Source organism: Vulpes vulpes, chromosome 8 (assembly GCF_048418805.1).
Source record: "Vulpes vulpes isolate BD-2025 chromosome 8, VulVul3, whole genome shotgun sequence".
NCBI lineage: Eukaryota > Metazoa > Chordata > Mammalia > Carnivora > Canidae > Vulpes > Vulpes vulpes.
This window is the reverse complement of record NC_132787.1, coordinates 92625558-92637137: the sequence shown is the minus strand read 5'-3', so window position 1 is coordinate 92637137 and position 11580 is coordinate 92625558.

Sequence of the window (11580 nt, the reverse complement as noted above, 5' to 3'; positions counted from 1 at the left end):
ACAGTTCACTCAATTATCTTTACTGTGACAGCTTTAAGGATTGTTTCTTTTTTAAAAAAAAAAAGATTTTATTTATTTATTCATGAGAGACACAGAGAAAGGCGGAGATATGGGCAGAGGGAGAAGTAGGCTCCCCACAAGGAGCCTGATGTGGAACTTGGATCTCAGGACCCCAAGATCAAGACCTGAGCCAAAAGCAGAGGCCCAACCACTGAGCCACCCAAGCGTCCCCAGGGATTATTGTGCAGGGATTGTTCCTAAATTATTTTTGGCATCATAAGTAATGCTGTGAATGTATCATTGTGCAAGTTTTTTTCCTTTGAATTCTTTACTCAATGATGCTGGCTTTTATTATTTCATTTTTGCTAGACTTGTAAGTATATAATATTTAAATATATATAAATATCTAAGCTGTTTGATTTGTATTTATCTAATTTCTATCAGAGGCTTAGGCCATAGTTTATATTTTCCTGTATATATTTTATATATGTCTATACTTATCCTTTTACACTCTGACCAGTTGCCACAGAGAAGCTAAAGATTAGCCATAAAAATTTTTATTAGATCTAGATGTTTTAGGAATGTAAGCTCCCACGAGTTATATTTGTCATAAATCATTTTCACATTCTGTGGTCTTTCTTTTTTAAACTTCGTTCAGTTACATTATTTAATATGATCTATTCATAGACATTAGGAAGAAACTGGAACAGGAGTTGCTCACAGATGCTTTTCCAATGATTTCTATTGCCCTTGGAGACCTCCTTATCACCCTGCAATTCCTAACACCTGAATCCTCTGGTCTCAGAACAAGAAGAGAAAATAGCTTTGACTCAAAGTTGAAGTGGGGCCGGGGATATCCTGGGAACATGGTCTCCTCCATGGGACTGTCAGTCCCCAGAGGCATTTCTATCAGCACTCTGTTTTTCCACTTCACTATTTGTTCCAAAATGATCGTTGTGATATCCTAGAATTAAATCTCTGGCTGTCCCTTACACCATGTGGTCAGGGAGCAGAACTTATTATTCCCAGAGCTGCCTGTGGGTCACAGGGAGGCATGACCAAGGATGGTATGTTTCTTTGACTTAGCCAGGTTAGTTCCAGATCACTGTGATGACACAGTTGTTTCCCTTCCATTATCCTGAGCCTGAACCAGGCATAGTATGCTTCCCTGGCTTGGGGCTAGAGGTGTGAGACAGATCCCAGCTCCACATAGAAGATTATCGTTATGGTTGTTTCTGGCTGAACTCAGTATGTGTGTGTGTTGCCTACTGTGCATCATACCTGTGTGACAGTCGCTCTGGCATAGTCCTTGTCACAACAGGGAGCCGTGATGTCTGGATAAGTGCTTGGCCCCCCGCAGCTATGAGGAGGCAGGTGCTACAGGGCTGCTGAGCCATAATCGCAGACACGGTAATTCTGCTCTGCTGTGGGTGCTTGGACTGTGGTGGGTCATCACACTAGAACTGAGCTCTCCACTCTGATTCTGCTGAGGTGTAAGTAATACAGCCTAGGGGATGCCTGGGTGGCTCAGTGGTTGAGGTCTGCCTCTGTCTCAGGGCATGATACTGGGGTCCTGGCCTTGAGTCCCACATCAGGCTCCTCGGAGGGAGCCTGCTTTTCCCTCTGCCTATGCCTCTGCCTCTCTCTGTACCTCTCATGAAGAGATAAATACAATCTTTAAAAAATTATAATATGACCCAGGATGAGAATCCACAGGAAGCTGGAGAGGCTAAGGAACATGGTGGTTTGGGTATGGGCATGGCAGAGAGGAAGAGAAGGAACGTGGAAATTGTCCACCACTGTGTTTCAAAGAAGGCGTGCTCTAAAACTTTAAGATAAAAGGATATATGTTTGTTTGAAAAAGCTCTTTTAAGAGCTCTGAAAGGCTTATCAACAGCCTGAATTAGGGAGCTGCAAAAGCCGATTATGATCTTCCTCAATTTACAATGGGGTTACATCTTGAGAAATCCCTTGTTAAGTTGAAAATACTGCAAGTCAAAAATGCGTTTCATACACTTAACCTACACAATATCACCCACTTTCCATGTGCTTAGAACTGTTCCATTAGCCTAGAGTTGGGCCAAATCATCTAAGGCAGAGCCTATTTTATGCTCAAGTGTTGGTTATCTCATGTAATTTATTGAAGATTGCACTGAAAACAAGGAAAAGAATGGTCGTATAAGTGCAGAAGGGCTGTCAGTGTGTGGGTGGTTCACCCTCATGGTCGTGTGGCTGACTGGGTGCTGTGCTCACTGCCAGGCGTCATGAGAGAGGTTCATCCTGTATATCGCCAGCCCAGGGAAAAGATCTAAATTCAAAATTCAGTTTCAACTGAATGCACATCACTTTTGCACCATTGTAAAGTCGAAAAATCATAAGTTGAATCATCCTAAGTCAGGGAACGCCTATATTGAGCACATGGCGAGAGAGAGAGCTGTTCACACACAGGCAGAGTGAGAAATTTCAAGAATAAAACAAAGGAGGCTAAGACTCAGGGCAAACATTGTGTAAAGAGTCCAAGGGTGGGTCAAGGGAGGGGCAGGACAGGGTTGTTACTGGCAGGGCTGACCCTAGGCAACGTGGTGCCCTCAGCAATTCTGCAGCTCTGCTCCCCACCCATAAAGAGCTTTCTGTCACCAGTACCATTATTTGCTTAATATTTATAACTGACTTGCTTTTTAAAATGTAAGTATCTAGTTTCATCTTAAATAATACCATCCAGGAAATCAAGTTTGATATGCTAGTTTTATATATTTTTAATATATATATTAAAATAAGCACATAATTAGTATGATATACATATCTGTGGAGCACCTGTGATAATCTCAGGTACTGATCAAGTAGTAAGCACACCACTCTCTGGAAAAATCCATCCTCTCTTCACCCTACAGCCCATACCTTGGCCATCCTCACCTCTTACTGGAATTATCTGAACCTTGCCCAGAAAACTCTTCCTTCTCTCCATCTCCTCCTTTGGTAAAGTTGAACTTACTCTTCAAGTTTTAACGTGGCCTTCACTTCCCAAGGAAATGCTCCCTACCCCCAAACTCCTACCCCTCTAGACTGAGGAAGGTTTCCATGGTTCTCCTTCCTTCCTAATTCACCAACTACACTTATTACCATCACTGATTTCATTATAGCAGCCCTTGAACAATGCAGGGGTTAGAGGCGCTGACCCCCACACAGTGGAAAATCCACATATAACTTTTGACACCCCAAAACTTAACTTCAAATAGCCTACTATTTTCCAGAAGCCTTACTGGTAACACAAACATTTGATTATCATGTTTTGTATATGTATTATATACTGTATACTTACATTAAAGCAAACTAGAGAAAAGAAAATGTTACTAAGAAAATCATAAGAGAAAAGATATTTACAGTACCATACTGTAATTATTGAAAAATATCCACATATAAGTGGATCCGCACAGTTCAAACCTGTGCTGTTCAAGGATCAACTGTATTTTTCAACCCTCCATTGAAGGTGAGCTCTGCCAGAATAGAAAAACATTAGTCTTTTTCATCATTATGTTATCAGGCCTACCACACTGCCAAGTACATTGTAGTTCTCGATGTAGCACTCAACTAGCTGTTGAGTGAATGAATTCCACTATCTAGCACCCTTGAACAATTCTTCCTTTTATCAAAATCTTTTTTTAGCTGACTTTCAATCTGCAAAGTATTAAGATTTCTGGGTTTAGATATAAAGACCAAGTACATAATGTGCCTGTTTGTGTGGTCCAGCTAGCCAGTGAGATATTTCACTACAGACAATGTGCTCAGAGTCCCTCAAATCACACTTACGTGGTGGAGTTACCTGTTTTGCTTCACAAAATAGCAGTGTGTGTGATGAGATGGGTGACAGCAATCTCCCGGGTTGGACTCGCGAGTTCCAGTCTCTGATTTTTAACTTACTAGCTGTGTGACCTTGAGCAAGTTATTGAGCATCCTATGACTCAGTTTCCCTATCTGTAAAATTATACCTCTTTCATAAGTTTTTTTTTAAAATGTCTTTGGCATGGTGCTTGGCATATAGTAAGCACTCGGTAAGTTATCATTATACCCACTGGATGCCATTCCTTGCATGCACTCCAGTTTGTTACTCTTTTTAAAAGTATAATCAGTCAAAATTAAAACCCAACACTCCAGTCTGACCAGAGCAAAAGATATGGGAGGCTAGCATCCAAGTTCTAGATATTTTACTTATTTTAATACATTCTAAGATCACACTGGCTTGGATTATCATTCTGTTGAGCCATACTGACTTTGCATTTAATAAAATCTTCAGATCTTTTTGTGTGAATTTCTGTCCAAATGGCATTTACCCTTCCTGTCTCTGAACAATTGATTTTTATTAAAAAAAAAAAAAAGCAGAACTTTAACATTTCTTCCTGTTAGTTTTAATTTTGTTGACTTAGACCTGGTATTTCAGCTCATAAGGATCATTCTGAAGTTTGGTAAAGATCACCAGACCCTTATTTGACTGATAGTGAGCTGGGTCAGTAGGTGACTGATTTCTTTTTTTCTTTTTCTTTTTCTTTTTTTTTTAAGATTTTATTTATTCTTGAGATCACAGAGAGAGAGAGAGAGAGAGAGAGAGGAGAGAGAGAGAGAGAGAGGCAAAGACACAGGCAGAGGGAGAAGCAGGCTCCGTGCAGGTAGCCCCATTTGGGACTTGATCCAGGACTCCAGGATCTCCCCTGGGCCAAAGGCGGCGCTAAACCGCTGAGCCACCCGGGCCGCCCTTCATTCTGAAGTTTGATGACATTCTACCATATTTATTATTATTATTACATCTATGGCATCTACATATTTGTTAAGCACATTTTTTAATGGCATATCTAAATCATCCATAAAGTTGTAGAACAAAAAGAGGCAAAGTCCACAGAACTTTAGTAAAGTCTCTGCAAGTCAACATCAATGGACCAGCAGCATTCTTCATATGAAGTCATCCACCCTAGAAATTTCCATCTCATCCATAAGGATTCTAGATGACCACTTTTCAATAAAGATGCCTGCAAAAACTGGGATCTAAAGATGTTTGTCAAGGTACTATTTATAAAAGCAAAAAATAGAAAACAATCTTAATGTCCTATAAGAGGTAATTGATTGAATACATTTTTGCACATACTTCCAATGGACTATTCTTTGTCATTGCAAAAAAATAAAATTTTTTTTGCAGATTCATTGTTTCCAAACTTATTTTTAGCCATTGATATTATAGAAATTTGCTGGGTTTGCTCCCTAGGTTTTATTCCCTCTCCTGATAATATTACTTTGACATTCCAGGGAGGAGACTTACCTTTTCTACTGATGTACGTTTAGTGAAACTATCTAATAATGGACCTTTTGCTTCCCTAGCTAGAGAGTGTACCCTTGACCCAACCTAGGACAAGTGGGCTCCTCTCCCTCCCAGCACTTTAAAAACAAAAAGTTGAAACATGCATCACAGCAGTCATGCCTTCATCCAACTGGTTGATCCAATATTCCTGCTGCCAGGAACCTAGAGCTGCCCTGGCTCCAGCCTTTTCTGATTCCGATTTTTCACCTATGTCTTTGATTTGGTGAGATACCCATAACCTTATAATGAATTGCATTTTTGTTTAAGTTATCTAGTATTACTTTCTGTTGCTTGAACCAAAAACTCTGTGCATGGTAACAGAAGGAAGCTACAACTGTGGCAAGCATAGTATAATGTATAGAGTTGTGGAATCACTATGTTGTACATCTGAAACTAATGTAACATGGTGTGTCAAGTATACTTCAATAACAAATAAATTTAAAGATTAATTTTTGAAACTCAGTCTAGAGCCCTTTAACATTTTGTTAAACCATTTTTTAAATTCTAGTATATAAAACAAACAAAAAATCCAGAGTGTCCGTGTTAATGGGAGATCTATTCACTTGGTTACCCCTTGCCCTGTACAATAAACAGATAAGGATCTACAATAAAATAAAAGCCATCTTTCATTGATGTAATATCTTTTCTTCCCTCTCTGGTGATGTTAAATGTAAAGGTTTCTCCTACTACCAGTATTGCCTCTAATTCCTGCAAGCCCTTTTTACTGTTTGTTTTGTGTTTTGTTCTCTTTCATGTTAGATCTTTTTCTTAAGCAGCTGAGTATCTTTGGCTTTCAGTTCCTATGTAAAAGCAACTTGCAAAAATATCAGAAATGTAAGTGGACAGGAGTCGTATCCAATTCTCCTGTTTTCAGCTCCACTTCTTACATCTGGTTCTTACTGCCTTTGATTCCTGAGAATTCCTGGAGTTCGGTTATCCAAATTGCCTTGTTTTCATTGGCATCTTCTTTGTAGGCACTTGCTTTCTACTCTGTATGTGCTGCCAAATCAGTTCCATGCATTCACTTATTTTCCATCTTCCAAAGATGTGCTGTCCTCTATGATCCTTTTCTCTCTTCTCTTAGTCTCTTTTTCCTTGTGGATTCTTATATTTCTTATTCTTTTAATGTAACTTCAGTGGGGAGGAAGCATAGATAATAGTCAGAGTTCATTTCACTAGAAAATTCTATCTACTTTTCCATAATTACCATGGTTTCTTTTTATAGTAAAAGCAAATAATGGTATTTTTAACTTTTTAAAGACACAGTACCCATAACATTCTCATTTTCTACCAATAGTCAAAAACTAATTAATTAATGGGCTAATGGATTGATTGATTGGTTGATGATTGATTCAAAAAGAAAATAAAGATGGTTACTATGACTGGTCCTTAATAAATTCATATTGGCTCCAAGTGTTCATTTAATCATTTTCTAGGTATTCACAGCAAGCAACCCTGTTTAACCAAGTGATTGTATTAATTCTCAGCATTCAACACGAAGCTGGTAATTAGCAGAACCCACAATTTTCCTTCCTACAAGGTCAATTCAATTTCAATTCCTCTCTAGTTTCTCATGAATTTTTAAGGCTTATTGATAGTTATTTTGCAATATTTTTCCCAAGACTTCTTAGCATCTTAGAAATTTACCTAGGTATGGAGATTTTCACTTGTTAAAAAAATTAATTCTAATAAATTACTTTCACTTACCTTAGCTTTTGTCTATTTGCTGTTTGTTCTAATCGTTTCAGTTTAAAGACCATTAGACTTTTTCAGGGATGGGGTAGTGGAATGGGACTACCTAGCATCCACTCTTCTCATGTAAAGATCCAACATATATAGGAGACAAGGCTCCACCTCTCACTATGGAAACCAAGAAAAACAGCTCTCCTTGGTGGAGAACATTGCATGTGGTCTGCAATCAGTGAAACAGATGCTACTGTACAGGACTTTGAATATTGTGAAGATAAGAAGGTGGGAGTTCTGTATTACTGCAGTATTGGGTTTGAAAGAACATGCAGAGGATGGGGATCCTTTGTCAGAGACACCAAAAGTGGCAGCAGCAAGTAGCCAGTGGTGGTGGTGTCAGTGATGATGGCCTTATTTTGATGACATGATCTTGATGGTATTTGGATACCCAATCTCTCTTGGTTCCTGGCTGGATTTGGATTTTTGGCTTCCTTGTTGACTCTATACTATTCTAATGAATTCCTTTGCTGCTTAAGCTAGCCAGAGTTGGTTTATGTTATGTGGACAAACCTTGACTAGTAGGGAGAAACTGGTGCTGGGAGATGGTTGCCAGCAACAGAATCTTGGGGAAACGGGTGGAAGAGAGAATCCACCACCTAGTTATTTAAGACCAAGGGCAGTAAATATCATTATCATGATAATCAATAGTAAATATCATGATATACAATGGTTGGAAAAAATTAAAAGATAAATAATGCCCCTGATTTCTGTTTATTAGAACCAACTATTTGCTCCTGCCAAACTGCAGGAATGTTGAAAGGGATGAAAGGACTACAGAATGGTATAACTTCTTCTGTTGGATTGAATTTGATTAGAAGAAAATAAGTCACAAGCTCAAATCCTTAAATTCTCAGATTGTCATACAAATTGTCTAAGAGTGCATGAAAAAGAAATTCGTTTCTTACAGCCACAGGACAGAGATAACTCAAAGCTAAAGTCCCTGACTTGTTGAATTACAAATTCAGCTGAATTCACAGCCTCACTAGATCTCTTATATCAAAGTCCAGGGCATTGATTAGGAAAGTGGTGTACCTCAAGCACTAGAATGGCAATATATGCAAAAACCTGAAGAACTCAGAAGACCATGTTCCCCTAAACCTCACACTGAATCTCCTCCACCAGTCCAAACAAGATCTGCTCCAATATCTAATGAGTCTATTGTTGTTTTACATCAAGATGTATCTAAGGGAGTTAACTTGCAAAGAGAAACCAATTATCCTTCCCTACTCTACCCCCTTCACTCCTCATTATTTCCAAACATAACTAGAATTAGGTACCAGCTTGCCCAGGGAGGCCAATTACAAAGTACAATCTAGGAGTTAATGATTAGAACCCACTGTGGTCAAGTACACACACACACACACACACACTAACTTTTGTTAATTTATATGAATACGGGGGAAAACACAAAGAGGAATAGATTTTTTTTTTTAAGGAAGAAAACCAACATTTTGATTCAGGCTGAATGTATAGACATGGATATATATTTTCTAGAAATTTGAACCTAACATACTAATTTGAGTAGTTGGAAGTGTTTCTACCTATGTTCTTGGTGGGTTGCCTAAATTCTAGTCACAGTAGAGAACAATGCTAAGTGAAGCTGAGATACAATGTGGTGTAATATTGAGGAAGAGCTTCAAAGACACCAAAAAGTATAAATATCAGAAGGCATTTTTCATATCCTCTATGTTCCCAAGGTGGCCCAGAAAATGCTCATGAAGGGAATCTTTGAGAGTGCTTTAGCAGCTATTCTAAGTAGGCCAGGAATGGCTGTGATATGCTACAACTGAAATGGACCCTCTCACATCCACCCCTCCTTTATTTCAATTATTGTGAACAGATCCTAGCTCAGCAAAGACCAAATGGTGACACTTGATTGCTAGTGGTACAGGGACTTGATTTGCATTTTGGGCAGCAAGGCTGGTATGATAAATCAGAAGCTTCAGGCCTCCAAGGATTCTTTTTATGCTAAAATGAATGATTAGCCAGTAGGATCCCATTTGATTTAAAAATATTTTAGGGATGCCTGGGTGGCTCAGTGGCTGAGCATCCACCTTCTGCTCAGGTCATGATCCCAGGGTCCTGAGATTGAGTCCCACATCGGGTTCCCTGCAGAGATCCTGCTTCTCCCTCTGTCTATGTCTCTGCCTCTCTCTCAGTGTCTCTCATGAATAAATAAGTAAAATCTTTAAAGAAACAAGCAAGCAAACAAGCAAACAAACCAAACATTTGAAAACCAAATGCCTGGTCTGCTGAAAAAAATATTTGGCTCAAGTCTTTACAAGAGAGTGGCAGCCTCACATCAAATTGCTAGACCTAAGACTCCATGAATAAAGGGAAAGCCTGGGTTTTTTTTTAAGGCACAACAGTGCAGAACCACCACAAATTTATATTTCTTCCACCCTTTCCCAAAGGGGATTGTGGCCATAAAAAAAGGATCAGCAAGGGATTATTGGACAATGACTTTGATGTAACACTAATTCTTCAGAACACTTAATATTGCTACTGCCCACTGGTTGAAGTGAGGGTGTATTAGAGTCAGGTCATAAGTGGAATTTTGGCCAGAATCTACTTCACAGTGGACTCTAGAACCCTTGAATTCCCCATAGTTATTCCCTCTGTTCTTGAGTACAGAATTGGACTAGACTTTCTCAGAGATTGGCATAATCACAGAAATGAGCTCCTCACCTGTAATCCATTCTACTAAACAAGATGCTAATGAACATTTAGGTTGTTTCCATATCTTGGCTGTTGTGAACAATGGTGCATTGAGGATGTGAGTGCAGATCTCTTCAAAATATTGATTTCATATCCCTTGGGTGTATATCTAGGAGTGGGATTGCTGAGTTATATGGTAGTTCTATTTTTAATTTGTTTAGTAACCTCCATGCTGTTTTCTACATTTGCTATACCAAATTACATTCCCACCAACAGTGCACAAGGGTTCTCTTTTCTCCACACACTCATAACACTTGTTATCTCTTATCTTTTTATAACGTATGTGAAGTGGTATCTCATGGTTTTCATTTGTATTTCTCTGATGATTAGTGATGTTGAACATTTTTTCATATACCTGTTGACCATTCTTCTTTGGAGAAATGTCTATTCAGATCCTTTGCCCATTTTCAAATCAGGTTCTTCATTCTTTTGATGTTGAATCGTATGAGTTCCTTATGTATTTTAGATATCAATCCCATTCCAGGAACATGGTTTGTAATTATTCTATCCCATTTTATAGGCTGCCGTTTCATTTTGTTCATTGTTTCCTTTGTTGTATAGAAGTTCATAGTTTGCTATAGTCCATTTCTTTATTTTTTGCTTTGGTCACTTATGCTTTTGGTGTCATATCCAAAGAATTATTGCTAAGATCAATGCCAAAAAGCTTTTCAAGTATGCTTTTTTTCTAGGAGTTTTATAGTTTCTGGTCTTATGTTTAAGTCTTTAACCCATTTGGAGTCAATCTTTGTGTTTGGTATAAAGTAAGTGTCTAACTTCATTCTTTTGCATGATATTCAGTTGTCCCAGGACTATTTGTGGAAGAGCTCAACCTTTCCCCTATGGTCTTGGCACCCTTGTTGAAAGTCATTTGACTATAGATGTAAGGGTTCATTTCTGGGCTCCCCATTTTATTCCATTGGTTTATATACCTGTCTTTATTCTGGTACCATATTATTTTGATTACTATCACTTTGTAATATAGCTTGAAATCAGGAAGTGTGTTGTCTCTAATTTATTCTGCTTTCTCAGGATTGCTTTGACTATTCAGAGTCTTTGTGGCTCCATATTAATTTTAGGATTTTTTTTCTATTTCTGAGAAAAATGCGGTTGGAATTTTGATGGGAATTGTATTGAATCTGAAGATTGTTTTAGATACTACGGACATTTCAACAATATTAAATTTTCTAATCCATGAATACAGATGTCTTCCCATTCATGTCTGTCTTCCTTAACTCCTCTAAGCAACATTTTAGTTTTCAGAGTCCTGAGACTCTATTTTGATCCCTCCTCTGATATGTCATTTTTCTGTCTTGACTTCTCTACTAGACTGAGTTTTCTGGATGGTGGGAGCATTCTTAGTTCTCTCTCCCCGTGATGTTTAATAGAATCTCTTGCATGTAGTATGCTCTCAATAAATGCATGTCCCATAAGTCAGAGCACCACTGAGTCCAAACCTAACAGACATCAGATATTAATGGGTTCAAAATCAAATTGACTTTCTTTTTTTATGGTTTTATTTATTTGACAGAGAAAGAGTGCACAAGCAGAGGGAGCACAAACAGGGGGAGTGGGAGAAGGAGAGGGAGAAGCAGGCTCCCTGCTGAGCAGAGAGCCAGCCATAGGGCTCCATCCTAGAACCCAGGAATCATGACCTGAGCCAAAGGCAGATGCCTAACCGACTGAGCCACCCAGGTGCCCCATCAAATTGACTTTCTTTGTTATATGCGTGTTGATATATAGATGTGTGAGCTTCTCTATTACTTTCACCTGAG